This window comes from Chelonia mydas, chromosome 4 (genome assembly GCF_015237465.2).
Source record: "Chelonia mydas isolate rCheMyd1 chromosome 4, rCheMyd1.pri.v2, whole genome shotgun sequence".
Taxonomy (NCBI): Eukaryota; Metazoa; Chordata; order Testudines; family Cheloniidae; genus Chelonia; species Chelonia mydas.
In genome coordinates this window covers 20,031,005-20,046,811 of record NC_057852.1, presented here as the reverse complement: position 1 = coordinate 20,046,811, position 15,807 = coordinate 20,031,005, and positions in this window count along the sequence as shown.

The following is a 15,807-nucleotide window of genomic DNA, read 5'->3' as shown; positions in this document are numbered from 1 at the left end:
GTTGTAACTGGCAAGTGGGCAAGAATCTAGAAAGAATCTAAAATGGTGTTATGTGCACATAAAGGAGATCAAATGTTGGTTTAAGTTACATCAACTTAGTCTCCTTCTGGGATCTCTTCTAAATTTAGGCTGTGGTATGACAAACCTGGAAAGGAAATATGGACCAAAGACCTTGCTAGTCCGATTTGCACAATTTTTTAGCCTAGGAGGAAAAACAAAAAAAGTAAGATAGCTTTCTCTTCAGTAATTATTCCATATCTTCCTTTTCTGGTGTAACAACACTAACCTACGATCCTAAGGCCTTATTGCTACTCCAACATGTATGGAGAGCGGACATCAACGGAACTGCAGTGAGGCAGGCTTGCTCAGCTGTTTACATGATCCTCACGCACTAGGCAAGTACCCAGCCTTTCCTGCAACCTGCCATCTGACAATGAGCTCATGCAGTGCAAAGATCTTCTCCAACTCCAGGAGCTTCTCCTCAGTTGGCATAATACTGCTGACTGAACTACAGTAATGGGCTACCTAGAACATGTACTAGGTATACTTTGATAGCTTTATGGCTCAACTCTAAGCACGAGCCACCAGCAAATATAGAGGAGCTAGAGTAGTGTTTTGGAGAATCCTAGTTGAATTTAATCTGTTTGTATACTACCATCAGGATCAGCCCCAAGAGGTGGAAATAACCTAAATTGTCAGAAGTTTCAGTGCTTAGGTGGAAGAGAAACAAGGAATTAAGCCAAGGATGATTAACAGTAATGGGAGCTGGCAAACCTTAATCAAATGGACAGTTATTGCCGGCCAGCTGTGCAGAATCTGAACAAGTAAACACAAACTGTTTGGGCAGAGGAATAAATGCAAAATCTTTGAAATACATCAGCTCTCCGAATATGAAATCATATTGACAATCCAGTCTCATGGCTGAGACACATCCAGCATCACGTGCAATTGAGAAGAGAAAAGTGAAGACCTGAGAGCTGGATGGAACACCATAAGCCATTTGGAACCCTGCCCCACTACCACCATACGGGTGAACAACTCCTCCTCCTTATGGGGCTTTCTACAAAATTAACACGCTACTTGGTACAACAGCAACTACCCAGGAACCTACCGAGTTTTGATAACCCGGAACACCAAATGTGATTGCAAAGCACCAGGTGAACAAGCCAGTGAGGTTGTGTCTTGTGTTGCAGACCCTACCAATGGTCACCAGGTATGAAAAGAAGAATGGTTCAGTAAAAAGGTGAGGAGGTGCATAGATGCAACTAGGAAAGAAGAAAAAAATCTGTCCAAGCTGGCTGGATACCAAAGCCTCAGTAACTGTTGGGCGGTATTTTATGAAAATTAAATGCTTTTACAATTCAAGTTCGTAGAGAGGTAGGCAAAGTGATTTTTAGTTAAAGCATGCTTACTGACACATTGGCTGAACTAGATCAGCATTTTTACTAAGGACAGCAACAGTTAGATTCAGATCAGTGAAGGCACATAAGAATTGCTATACTGGATCAGACCAATGGTCCATCTAGCCCCAGATCCGGTCTCCAGCAGTAGCCAGTACTAGAACTTCAGGGGGAGCGTACACAACAGTTGTTTTTTTGTTGTTTTTTTGCTCATCTTCCCCTCCTGGCTTCTGCAGTCATAGGTTTAGGATCACCCTGAGCATGGGGTGGGTTACATCCCTGACCGTGTTGGCTAATGGACCTATCCATCATGTGGGCTGGCCTCCATGGAGGCTGATGGATCTGTCCTCCATGAATTTATCAGGTCTTTTTTGAACCCATTTATACTTTTAGCCATCACAACATCTGCTGGCAATGAGTTCCATAAGTTAATTGTGCATTGTGTGAAAAAGTACTTCCCTTTGTTTGCATTAAACTTGCTGCCTAGTAATTTCATCAGGTGACCTCTGGTTTTATGTTGTGGGAAAGGGTAAAGAACACTTCTCTATTTACTCTTTCCACACCATTCATGATTTTATAGACTTCAATCAAATCCCTCCCTCCCGCCCCCCGGTCATCTCTTTTGTAAACTGAGCAGCCCGAATCTCTTTTAGTTTCTCCTCATATGTTCCATACCCTTGCTAATTTTTGTTGGCCTTCTCTGAACCTTTTCCAGTTCCACTGTATCTTTTTTGAGAGGGAGGAACTAATACTGGACACAGTATTCACGGTGCGGGTGCACCACAGATTTACATTGCAACATTATGGTATTTTCTTTCTTGTTGTCGATTGCTTTCCAAAAAGTTCCTAACATTCTTTTAGCCTTTTTGACTGCTTCTGCACATTGAGCTGAAGTTTTCAGAAAACTATCTTTGATGACACCAAGATCTTTTCTGAGTGTTAACAGATAACGTAGAATCAATCATTATGTGTGTGTAGTTGGGATTATTTTTTCCCCATGTGCATTACTTTGTACTTACCCATGCTGGATTTCATCTGCCATTTTGTTACCATCATCCAGTTTTGTGAGATCCCCCTGTAATTCTTCGCAGTCAGCTTTGGTCATAAATATTTTGAATAATTTTGTATCGGGTGCATTTCACCATTTCATGGTTTCACTTTTTTGTCCAGATCATTAATAAAAATGTGGAACAGCACAGGTCCCAGTACAGATTCTTGGGGAACCCCCACTGTTTACTTCTCTCCATTGTGAAAACGGACCATTTATTTCTACCCTCTGTTCAGTGCCAGAGTTCGGCATAAACAGATTATACAATTGCTTAGGGCTCCAAGCAGCTCAAGGGGGCACCCTATACACTTTTTTAATGTGTGTTGGGGTAGCAAAAGTATTCCTTCTTAGAGCTCCCAGTAGGCTAAGCACTGCCTCTGCTTCCTACCTTTTATCCAGTTATTGATCCATGAGAGGACGTTCCCTCTTATTCCATGACTACATAGTTTCCTCAAGAGCCTTTAGTGAAGACCTTGTCAAAGGCTTTCTGAAAGTCAATGTGTACTACATTGACTGGATCAACTGTTTCCACATGCTTGTTGACATCCTCAAAGCATTCTCAAAAAGATCCAGTCCTCATGATTGTATGAAAAGCTTCTGTGTTTTACTGAATAGGCTACTCAAAGTAGGTCAAGCAATTCTGAATAGGATTGAAAAATAAATGGCAAAACCAAAAATCCATTGGCAGAAGCTGAGATCATTAAAGTTTTCATTTAATTTAGGAAACTTTAAGATCGCCTTCTACAGTTAGCACTGCAATGGAAACAAAGAAAAAAAAAAAGGACAAGTTCACACTAAGAAAAACTTTGAATTTAACATCCTTGTGGCCAGATGAGAACAAAAGCAAGAAAGGAATGAATTCATCATCTGCCAAGACATCAGGTTTTTCCAACAAGTATGTGTCACTGTGAATTAGCATACACATTACAAGTCAGATAAGATTTCAGCAACCCAACATCACAGACCACACATTTACCCTAACTGGGAAACCTCATGCCTTTTCTACACTAGTCACCAATTAGTCAACTGAGGCAGATTACAACCATAAATATAAATGCGTCTGACTCCGTACATCAGCCATCATCATTTTCAGACCACTATAGCTTCATTGATACCATAATAGCTAATAGAGCCATTACAAGGTCAATCAGTGTTCACAAACTGACATTTATTTTGCACTACGATACAATAGAAGCATTTTATGCACTTAAAAGCCATTAAAACATTAATGGACGTGTCCCACATAACTGTGGATGCTATTATTATAAAAAGAAAAATTGTGCCTTAATTTACTAGACTTTGTAAATTGCTTTTAAATGCTTGCATTGAAGACACTAGAGAAGTAGTGAGTATTATCATCTCATATACCACTCTCAGTAGTATATGCTCCTTCTATTCCTTTATGCATATCCACCTATATGTGTTTTAATATCTTAATATTAATCTATGCTGTGTTAACAACCAAAAACCATCCATTGCCACACAGGTCAATTGGAACCCACCCATTGCCACACAGGTTAATTAGAACCCATCATTGTTATGTTGCCAAGTTGTCTGTCAATCCTTGGCAATAAGCTCTATCCCATAGAATTCGAATCATCTTAAGGCCCTGGCAGCATATGCAGTAGATAGGGATGGGTGACCTTGTTTTGTTCATTTCTAGCCCACTGGAACATCATTAGTTGGATGACTTCTGTATTGGAGGCAAAGTATCACATTCAATCCACTTGAGAAGCTACAAAAAGGGAATAAATATGTAAATACCATGAGCAAGATTTTGAAAAATAGGCGTTCGAGTCCATATTTAAGCACCTGCGTTGACCTCATTTGAGCCCTGCAGGACACATAGTGCTTTGGAAAAATTAGACCACTTATTTAAGTGCTTAAATATTGACCTAGGAGTCTATTTTTACACACTCATTTTTTAAAATCTCAAACAGTAGGTACCTCAAATCAAAAGCTACTTCAAAATAGAGTTAGTGTTGAGTACATTTCAGTAATTTAAGGTAAAAACATCACAGGAATGCTGTTAATCACCCCCAAAATAAGCATTACGAACAACAGAAATTCAGAGTTAAGATTAAACTTAAAAGAAATGCCAACATGTTCGTGCAGAAAGGCATAACTAAGGCACTCAAAAAATTTTAATTCCATCCTATAATAAAACCAACCTGTAACCATACAATTATTAGGGCATATTGGTATTTTACTAGAATAAACTAGATTAAATTGATTTTCAGAGACAGTTTTCTTTGTATTTATCCTCATCTTGTCATATTTCTTAGAACAGTATGATTTTTATTTGGAACTTTCTAATCCAAATTTAAATTACAAGGAGAAAAGTTGTTTGCTTGTTTTTTCTAAACTCAGCTGAGTTTTGTGGACCCACAAAGTAAGAAGCTCTGAGAAGTTCAAGTTGCTCATCAGATTATCCATCCCTAGTACCCTACTTTCCCCACAGCCTCTCCATATTATGCTGGAAAGTATTAGTGGGTCTTGGATCTATAAAGAATTACAGATCTCTGAAGCAGATGGGTGTGCTAACCAATCTTCTTTCAGGCTGAACAGAAGCGGCAAATAAATACCCTTATACGTAGTTTACGAAACAATAGGAAGCCACTACCCAAGGCAACAGGCTTCATGGCAAGGTTGACCAGAAGTTTATCTATGCAGGCTGAGGAATTTACTTCAGACTGGGTGGAAGCACAGGGGCTAAGAGATTGACTCAAAGAAAGGTTGGGCCGGAAGGAACCTCAAGAGGTCATCTAGTGTGTCTCCGCCCCCCACACAGAGGCAGCATTAAGTATATACATATACCATTCCTCAGAGGTGTTTAACCTGTTCTGTGCAACCCCCAATGATGTGGATTCCACAGTCTCCCTTGGAAGCCTATTCCAGAGCTTAACTACCCTTATAGTTAGAAACTTTTTCCTAATACCCAGCCTGAATCACTCTTGCCGCACATTAAACTGATGACTTCTTATCCTATCCCCAGTGCACACGGAAAACAGTTGATCCAAGTCCTCTTTGGAACAGCCCTTAACATATTTGAAGACTTAAGTCCCCCTGACCCTTCTCTAGATTAAACATGCCCAATTATTTTTGCAACTGTATGAACCTGTATGTGTAGGGCATAATGCCAGCAAAAAGCAAGGGAAGCAGTTATGGGTATGGCTTCGCGAGGAAGACAACAGAAAGAGCTTCTTTGGGGCACCATACTTGGTGGAAAGGCAGGACTGGATTTCTGAGCAAGTAATCTGCCTCCTGCATTCAGGGAAATAGGACTTTGTGTACATAGTTTGAAAATAAACAGGACTGCCCCAAAGAAATACCTGGCCCATATCGTCAGTTTCTCCTCCTAAACAGAAACAACCTGACCGGGCCCCAAATATTAGCTATTCCCTCTGGCTCAAAGGAGCAACAATATCAACCCTCATATTGCCACAGCCCACCTTGCAGACTGCACTACAGTCTGGTGCATTTTGTCAATACTTCTATTAGAAGTTGGAAGCCTTCCATTGATGTTCTTGGCATTTTCTCCCTAACTACTTATTTATAGAACACCCATCACCATAGCATGGAGGTACTGCTGTGTTCCCAGTGTGCTTTTGCACCCTGACAGTCAATAAAATGACAAGGAGGCTTAGGCTCTTCAGTCACTAACACCATGTCTAGAATGCAACACTAGGCTGTGATCCCCTTGCCCGTGTACACATAGCTCATTGAGTTAGCGTGAGTATAAATAGCAGCATAGGCACAATAGCTATGGCTGAGCTGTGCTGAGTACGTATCCCACTGGTTTCAGCGATGTTTGTGCTCAACACGGGTCAGCTATGCCTCTATTGCTGTTACCTGTGCTACCACGGCTGCTCCTTATACCTGCAGTAGCTCTATGAGAGCCAGCTTATGCGTACACGAGCAGGGGGACTCGCCCCCCTAGCGTAGAGATAGCTTACGTCACTTTTGAAAATGTTACTTGAGCACTTTGGAAAATGTTAGCCTGTAGTTACAGATGCTTTATGTGAGCCCTGCGTTCTCAAAATAACGCCATGCCATGCTTAATTCCTCTCGTGCAGAGGTAAAAGCAGGGAATTTTGTCCTCAAATCAAGAGGCCTAAGAACTGAAAGCTAGTGTACATAAAAGGGACTAGGAGAGGGACAGCTCTCTGAATTTCACTCATCTTGAATATTTAAGTTAGAATTGTAATAGTGTGAATACCAATTATATTTAATCCACTATGCTTCAACAACATTTAAGTTACAAGGCACTTGAGTTACTCTGTAGCGTTAAGAGGAATAAGCAAAATCAGGGGCACATGGGGCTTATTAGAACTTTAGACAATGCAGGAAGGATGGTCCAGTGTCCTTTTCAGCACACTAGGGATCCTGAGACCTAGAAGTGAGTTCTCAGATCAGCCACCAACTTCCTGTGTAACCTCAAGCATGTCACAATCTACTCACTCCTCACGTCTCCATGTGCAAGGCAGGGAGAAGCATTTCTGTACTTCACAGGCCTTGTTAGGATAAAATCCATTATTACAAGGCATTGGATATTGTTATAGTGATGAGGGGGACATCAGTAAATAGATTAAAAGGACATTGGATTGTCCCATATTTTACGTTTTCTGGCTTGCTTTTTTTTTTTTTTTTTGGGGGGGGGGGGGGGGCTCAAAATGCTTTTCAAAACCCAAGACCTTGACTTCTTTTGGAAGCCTATTCCTCAGTCTAATACACCACTGTCAGAAGATTGTCATAATTTCAGCCCCAATTTTTCTTTTAATGTTATCCTGCTTATTCTCCCTTGAACTAAGCTCAGTAATTCTTCCCCTTCTTTAATACAAAACCTCTTCTACGGAAGATGAATAGGTTCCAGATTCTTACGTCTGTTCAAACATTAACCAGGTTCTTTGGGAAAGAAACCAAAAAGTCAACCCAAAACAAGAACATAGCAATTTCTAATGTCTATTTTAAAAATGTGTAATTGACCTATGGTGAAGTCCAAGTCACTCACTGCGCACATTCTTGGCAGCAATTCAACAAGTTCTAAGAGGATGCTACAAGAAAAGTTTCAGAGGAACACACTGTCCTGACAATACATGCACATGCGTGCGCATGCACATTGGACAGACTGAATTACAGCTCATTAACAGGGAGAGAATGTTAAGCAATTTGTGAGAGGTGCTAATTTGCACCATCTCAGAAGAGCTGACTGAGGCACCGAGCCTCAGGCAAGCATGAAATCATCCAGGAACACAGAGGGAGGGCTGACTCTGCCACCATGTAACAGCTGCAACATACATTTCCCACTGCACTCAGCCAGCTCTGGTAGCTACTGAGAAAGAGATGGGTACCATTGCCCTGCCCTTTTCCTACATGTTCACAGAGGTTAGCACGGGTGTGTATGCTAACACCGGGAATTTTCCCTCAGTGGAGAGCAAGGACTTCAATCGTGCAACACGCATTCAGAGGCAGGGTTTAATCTAGTCATTAACATCTAATTCCCATTTCTCCTGGGAGAAAATCCAAGTCCTTTGTAAATGTGATATTGGCAGGCTGAGGACTTCTGCTAGTGACAGCAGAGGGACTAAGACACTTTGAACCTCTTAGCATCAAAGTCAGTAACCAAAATCTGATTAACTCCACCAGCAGTTTATTTAGGTCATCCAAAAACCAAGATGTCAACAGAGTGGGCCAAGATAGAATCTGAGTTATCAATAGATCAGCTCAAAATGACAATTCCTCCATATTTTTTTTTAGAAAGCCTAAGACACAGGCAGAAACAGTGTATGCAGGGAGGGTGGTGTTGATGTCAAAAGAGAAGCCACAAAGAGTAGGGATGACTCCACATAGCTGGAGTCACTAGAGCCAGATGACAGAAGCCCTAGTTAAAGCAAGAGGGAAGTACAACTTTCTGATACAAGGGTCTCTCACGCCTTCTGTGTCATCCCCTAAGAGGATACATGATCTCAAATGTCAAACCTTAATGGGTGATACTCCCCAAAGTATAAATCCCTGTACTGTTTTGAAAACAAACCCTAGGTTCGAGTGAGGAAAGGAAGACAGAAGAATATAAAGTAAAGGAAAGACGAAGAAAAGGAAATAAGGAGAAACAAGGCAAATAAAGGCAAATAAGGAGAAACAATGGAACAACAGATCAGAATTGTGTGTGTAACGTTTTTCTTTCCCCAGACACACATAGTTTTCTCTCAGCCTACTATTGACTGCCATGAATATTCTGAAATGCCATTAGCCCCAACGTTCAGACTCCCAAGTTTTTCCTCATCACATTAAGGTTAAATAGGCAAATTTTGAAATTCTGTTCTCCATTACAATGCTGTAAAAAACACTGGTATAACTCCAGACAGTGGGTGTCAATGGCGTTATTACAGCTTTATACCAGTTTTACTGAGTAGAATTTGTTGGTGGTGCCTCCTTTGTGTTTACCAGGACAAGGAAGACCTACCCTTTGTGAGACCTGGTTCTGGTGAACAATCACTTAAATTTTCCGCCACAAAACTAGTTTTCTTGTTAAAAACAAATTCCAGGACTTGAGGGTTGGAATTAGTCAGAGCATGTCAGATTTCTTTAAACCCCAAATAAATTATACAGCCTTTTCTAACAGTGAAATTAGAGAGATCTCTTATAGGAATTGAGAGACAATAAGCGAAGGGGAGAGGAATAACTTGTCTTTTCATGTTCTTTGACAAAAAAATGCTTGAATGAACTCATCTGAACTTGGCACTGATTCGTTCAAGAGACATTTCTGAACAGGCTCCAAATCTCTCTCATTTTAGCTAACGTGGTTTAACTCCTGTTAAAATAAATGTTATTTGCCAGTTGCTATTCACCCTCTTGCAGACTTGGGGGTCAATGCATCCTCAGAATTTATTGGAGGTGGAAAGCAAGTTGAGACAGAGTTTAGAAAAGGAGGCAGATAAAAGAAAGGTATGATCTACAGACCATAAACTACAGGAAACATCTTATAAATATGCCCTCATGTAGGTTTTTTCTAACCTAAATAAACTCCATTATGATCAACAATCCTTAAAGTGGATTCTAGCCAATTCCTGGAATAAAAATTCCCTTCAAAACAGAAGAGCAGGCAAAGATAAGTATTGCAGCTAAAGGAGTGCAGCCAAAGGTAATGTGCAAGGTCATAGCCAAGATGTAACAGCCTATTGAAGCATCACATAAAATTACCTTGGCTCCAGGCATAAATATCTCCCATTTAAAAAAAAATAACCATTCCCTTATTATTTTATATATTGGAGCTGGGTACTGCCTGAACAGATCTCGCTGATTTTAAAACGCCACAGTCCTATAAATAATGGATAGCAATTTTAGTTTCAGTTTTCAAATTCATTTTGACAGCTGCGCACAATCATTTTTGTCCATTGTCTCCACAAGTGGAGCTCACCACCCTCAAAAGGGAAGGGTGCATTGTCCAGGAGATAAAATTTCCTCACAACAGAAAGTGGTTTGATGCTAGCTATTGCTTTACACAACCTGGAAACCTTAACACCTATGTGAATGCAGCTCTGCTTTTTTGTATAGAGAAAAAAAAATCATTCTTGAAAGTAAAAAGAAAATGAGTACTTGTGGCACCTTAGAGAGTAAGGTGCCACAAGTACTCCTTTTCTTTTTGCGGATACAGACTAACACGGCTGCTGCTCTGAAACCTGTGATTCTTGAAAGTGTTTGTTTCAAAGGGACTTCTGCAGCAGCAAGATATGCAAGAGAAAAAACATTTATTAAACAAAGTTATCAATCACTTTTCCTCCATAGCTCTCAAAGCAGTTTACAGTGGTAGGCATTAATTGTCCCAATTCCACAGAAGGCAAAACTGAGACAAAGAGGTTAGATGACTTGCTCAAAGTCACACAGCCAGTCAACAGCATAGTTTGTTACGCAACCCAGACTTTTTACTCTTATTGTGGTGGTTGAACCACCCTGTTCCCCACTTGTTCAATCAAATTAAAATGAAAAAAACCCACAAAACTTGTTTTTTTAACTAATTTCAGATTTTTAAGGGCAGATGCTCCTCAAGTATGAAAGAAAGGAGCCAAGCCATGTTTTCTGACGTGTGTTAGAACATCCTGCTCTTCCTGGATCCAGTCCTGTTCCTATTCAAAACTAGCCCATGCTTATGAAGAATAAGCTTTTGGCCATCTCCTTACCTGTAATATAGGACATCGTGTTGTGGGATGAGGTAACTTTTCTCCTTTCGTAATTCTGTTCTGTGAAGATGAAACTTTGTGTCTTGACCAACTGCTCTATGTGGTCAATTTCCCATACTGCCATGCACCTGAAATGCTGAACATGTTCATGTTTCAAACCAAAAGCCTGGGAAATAGAATGTCCCTTATTTCAATCACATTGATATTTAAAAGGTCTGTAGGAGAGGAGTCCTATGCCAACATATCTTATGGGGCCCATCAAAGTGGGACTCCCCCTTCTGCAGACTTCATAACAAGCCCATGGGCAGTGTGCATTTCTAAGGGATGTGGTGTGGAGAGTGTACTAGACATACCCAGGCAGGGATATCTGTGTCTGAACATTTTCTCATTATTACACCAGCACAGGTTGTGTGTGGTCTCTGCCAAATGCTAAGATCTAGCTCAGAGATGGGCAAACTATGGCCCACGGGACCGTCCTGCCCAGCCCCTCAGCTCGCCGCCTGGGAGGCAAGCCCCCAGCCCCTCCACCACTGTATCCTCTCCCCCGCAGGTACACCACCACGCGGGCAGCACAGCTTGTGCCTGCCCACCTCCCGAGCTTTCCAATAAGCTTGTCCTGCCGCTCTGAGCGGCGTGGTAAGGGGAAGTGGAGAGGTTGGATAAGGGGCAGGAGGTCCTGGGGGGCACTTGGATGGGGTGGATGTTCGGGGGGGGGGGGCGCAGTCAAGAGACAGGAAGCAGTGGGGGTTGGATAGGGGGTGGGATCCTGGGGGGGTCAGGAGGTCCTGGGATGGCGGGGGGGGGGGGGGGGCCCGGGAACAAGGAACGTTGGATGGGGGGTGGGGTCCTGGGGGGGGGCAGTTAGGAGACATGGAGTGGGGGTTGGATGGGTTGAGGGTTCCAGGGGGCCTGTTGGGGGCGGGGGTGTGGATAGGGGTCGGATAGGTGGTGGGTCCTGGGAGGGGGCAGTCAGGGGACAAGGAGCTGGGGGGTTGATGGGTCTAGGGTCCGGGGGACCTGTCAGGGTGTGTGGGTGTGGCTAGGGGTCAGGGCAGTCAGGGGACAGGGAGCAGGGACGGGGGTGGGGTCCCGGGGGGGTGGTTGGATGGGTCACGGGTTCTGAGGGGACAGTCAGGGGGCGGGGGCCAGCTGGTTTGCGAAGGCACAGCCTTCCCTACCCGGCCCTCCATACCATTTTGCAACCCCAATGTGGCCCTCGGGCCAAAAAGTTTGCCGACCCCGCTCTAGCTGATTGTTTACCACAATCTCACAATAACCATGACAATTTTAGAGATATGTACCACATAGGATATTGTGTTGCAAATTTGTGGGGAGTGAAGCCTATTGCATGAACAGCTGATCCAATCAATCCACACGAACAATGGACATCCATGGAGACATCTTATGTTTACTCTGTGCAACAGTTGAGGGCAGGAGATTTAAGAGACAAAACAACCCAAGAGTTCTCATTAGAGGGGAGACCCCCGGGGCTAAGAGACAATAGCCTAGGATTGCATAAGAGCAGAAGATTGGGCATGTGGTTATCCGCTACTGGTCAAGAGCTGCAAAAACAAACCTTTGGGTGAGAAATACCTTATTAGACAAGAAAGTAACCTGTTAATAATTATTGGCTATAGATTGCTTCTTATGTTTTTCTCTTACCTGTAAGATTATGTTTCTAAACTCTTTATACTTGCTTTTATTTGAATCCTTTACCTCAGACTGTTCAATTTCATGTTACTATAAACCGATCCATGCACCTTATGGTGAGGAGAGTGTTGACCTGAGGTGAAGTCAGTGAACTATGGCGCACTCTCTCCACAAAGGCAGTGGATCAGTGTGCATTGTGGGTGTTCAGAAGATAGAGGACTGCAAACGTGAGTGTAACAAAGGGGGGTATGTAAATTGCTAGCCTGCACTGGGAAAGAGCAGGGCTGGTGGACCTCCAAGTAGAGTGCCTGTGTTACCAAGCAGCTGACGGATAGAGCCATGCTAATCTGCCGATATCTGCTTTGTATCTGCAGATATCTGCATCCGTGGACACGGATATCCATGGACCATATTTTGCAGATCAGATGTGGATACAAATTCTGTATCTGCACAGAGCTCTACTGATGGGTGTTTCCTGTCATGGGCACAAGACAGGGCTCCATCCAACTCTGAGCAGGTGGTAGTGATTCACCCCAGACATGTTGAGCAACCCCAAAATAGTGTCATAGGGAGTTATTCCTGGGCAGGTCATGAGAGTAGTCTAAGGTGGATGGACAAGGTTTTGCCCACATTGAAAACGAAGTGCTTAACATTTGGTATCTATCAGTGTTACGTACATGAAGTTTAACACGGTGAAATTTCAGAGGTGGTCGTTTATTTTTGGGGAAGTTTGAGTAAGGTTGAAAATTAAGTTTCTAAGGGGAAGTCAGCTTCAGCCTTAACTATAGAACAGCTATCTCTGCTCTAATATATCAGTGTCTAGGAACCATTTCCCTTTCCAGGAAACAAAAAAATTATTTTAAGTCTATTTAAAGCATTAATGGTCACTAAAAACCACTGCAGGCCTAAAGTTTGAGACAGAACTTCTGAGGTAACAGACAAATATGTTCAGTGTTGTTGTTTCGTTTTAAAGAAATACTATTATGGACAGACATGAATGAATTTAGCCTCTACACTCCTATGAAATAGGTATTACCATTTCTATTTTACAGTTCAAGAAATTGCATCAGACTGATCCTGCATAGGGAGGAACTCTTCTGTATGCTCAACTGAGTGCTTAGTTTACCTCTAAATCCTGCAAGCTGCAGTAAAACAAAACCACCTTGCTCTGACGGTATACAGATCTGTGGTTGATTGCAGTGCTTGCGAAGTGGCAGAAGATTTCACAAAAAGCTTCACTACAGTAACTCCTCAGTTAAAGTCGTCCCAGTTAATGGTGTTTTGTTGTTACATTGCTGATCAATTAGGGAACATGCTCATTTAAAGTTGCGCAATGCTCCCTTATAAAGTTGTTTGGCAGCCGCCTGCTTTGCCCATTGCTTGCAGGAAGAGCAGCCTGTTGCAACTGGCTGGTGGGGGCTTGGAACCAGGGTGGATCAGAAGCCCCGTCAGCTCCCAACTCCCCTAAGTTCCCTGTGCAACTGCCACCCAGCAGGCAACCAATTGCCAGTAGTTCAGCTGTCCTTCGCCCTCACTGCCGTGTGCTGCTCCTACCCTCTGCCTTGGAGCTGTTCTGGGGAGCCTCCTGCTTGCTGTGCAGAGGAGGGGGAAGAGGGGTGCTAATGTCAGGGTGTCGCTCTCCCTCCCGCTCCTGTACGCCATCTCCACGGGGGCGGGGACGACACTACAGAGCTCAGGACAGAAAGCTTGCTGACAGCAGCTGCTGTCTCAATTAGCTAATCTACTTAAAAAGGCAATGTACTTACAGTGGCATCAGCTTACTGAAAAGGGCCGTGCGCATCTCTCTTTCTCTCTCTCACACACAGGGTGTGTCTCTCTGTCTCTCTCTGCCATGCTGTCTCCCCTCCCTCCATTCATGCTGTCTTGCAGAGCGTGAGGCTACATTAACAACAGTGTATTAACCCTTGAGGGCTCAGCCGAGTGCTCGATCATTTAGCAGTAAGGCATTCCCTGGGAAATATACTACCCTCTTCCACCCTCTGACTCTACCACCTCAGCCAAGCTTCACAATGATCATTGCTGTGTACAGTATTAAATTGTTTGTTTAAAACTTATACTGGGGGGGGCGGGTGTGTGTGTGTGTGTAGAGATGTCTTTTGTCTGGCCAAAAAAAGTTTCCCTGGAACCTAACCCCCCCTATTTACTTTAATTCTTACGAGGAAATTGGATTAGCTTAACATCATTTTGCTTAAAGTAGCATTTTTCAGGAACATAACTACAGCATTAAGCAAGGAGTCACTGCACTTGTTTCCCATGACTTGGATTACACACTTAGTGCAGGCTTTCTTTATTCATCGAACTACACCCTTACAGGATGCCTGACTGTTTCTTGCAAGGACAAATTACAAAATAGAAATTGCATCTTTTGGGTACCCTGCCTGGAGGTATCTCAGTGGCCATTCCCTGCTTACTGGCAAAAAGTCCGAGCTTCAAACATCCTGCTCCCCCAGTTACACATATCTATAATGTAATGGAAGCCTGCATTTATAGCTCCAAAAACTAAACTCTCCCATGAAGAGAGTGTATGTGACACAAATATCTGGTACCACTCATAGTAAAATACATTCCAAACACCTCAAGTTATCTTGGGAAGAAAATACATTGCACAATTATAAACGTAATCATACCAATGCAAGCATCCTAGCAAAACACAACAAGTACTACACACGCATGGTCCAGTAAACCTCTGTCCAATTCGGCATAACATATTTTGAGCTGCAACAAAGGCATTTCCCACTACAGCAGTCTCTAGGATGGGCCATGCATGCTGGAGGCTCTGAGGAGATAAAAGCCAACAAGGATCCAGCAGGCTACCCAGCCCATCAGCTACTTTATTCCACCATAGTAATCAGGAAAACTTTATTACCCCTCCCCCTTATGATTCCTGGTGGCACTCCTATGGCATAAGTCAAACCTTTTCCCTCAACTACATTTCCTGAAACATATCAAAGGCACATAGAAAATACACAGCTTTCAAAAGCAAAAGCACTTTGATATCAAACAGGTAAAGCAGCAGGAATTCCAACCAGACCTCAGACTGAGCAGCTCTGGCTTTTTTTTTAAAAAAAAGAAAAGTGCACTTCAACTGGGGCTTAAATATTTCTCTTGCCATCTTCCATCAGTGTTGGGAAACAACTTCTCTAAGTCCTTTAGCACAAGAGTTCCCACCATTATCCGTGCCAGTGACTTGAAACTCTCAAGTTTTTTTGTATTTTTGCCCAAACCTGTAGAACCCCCTGACTGTGGAAAACAGGAATTATTGTTCTGTATTTTGCAGAAAGGAATATATGACAGAGTTGAGTTTTCTAGAATGGATTGTCTTCTTTCCTGGCACACACCAGGTGTTCTAAAAGCAAAATTTGCTTGCTGCTTGGTGGATGGTTTTTAAAATGGAATTCATTGCTTATCTCTGACAAATAGCTGACTGACAGCATGTTATTTATTCATTATGGCAGTCATTATAGGTTTTATAATTTGTCAGGACTACCAGGCTATGATTGCACTGGAAAGA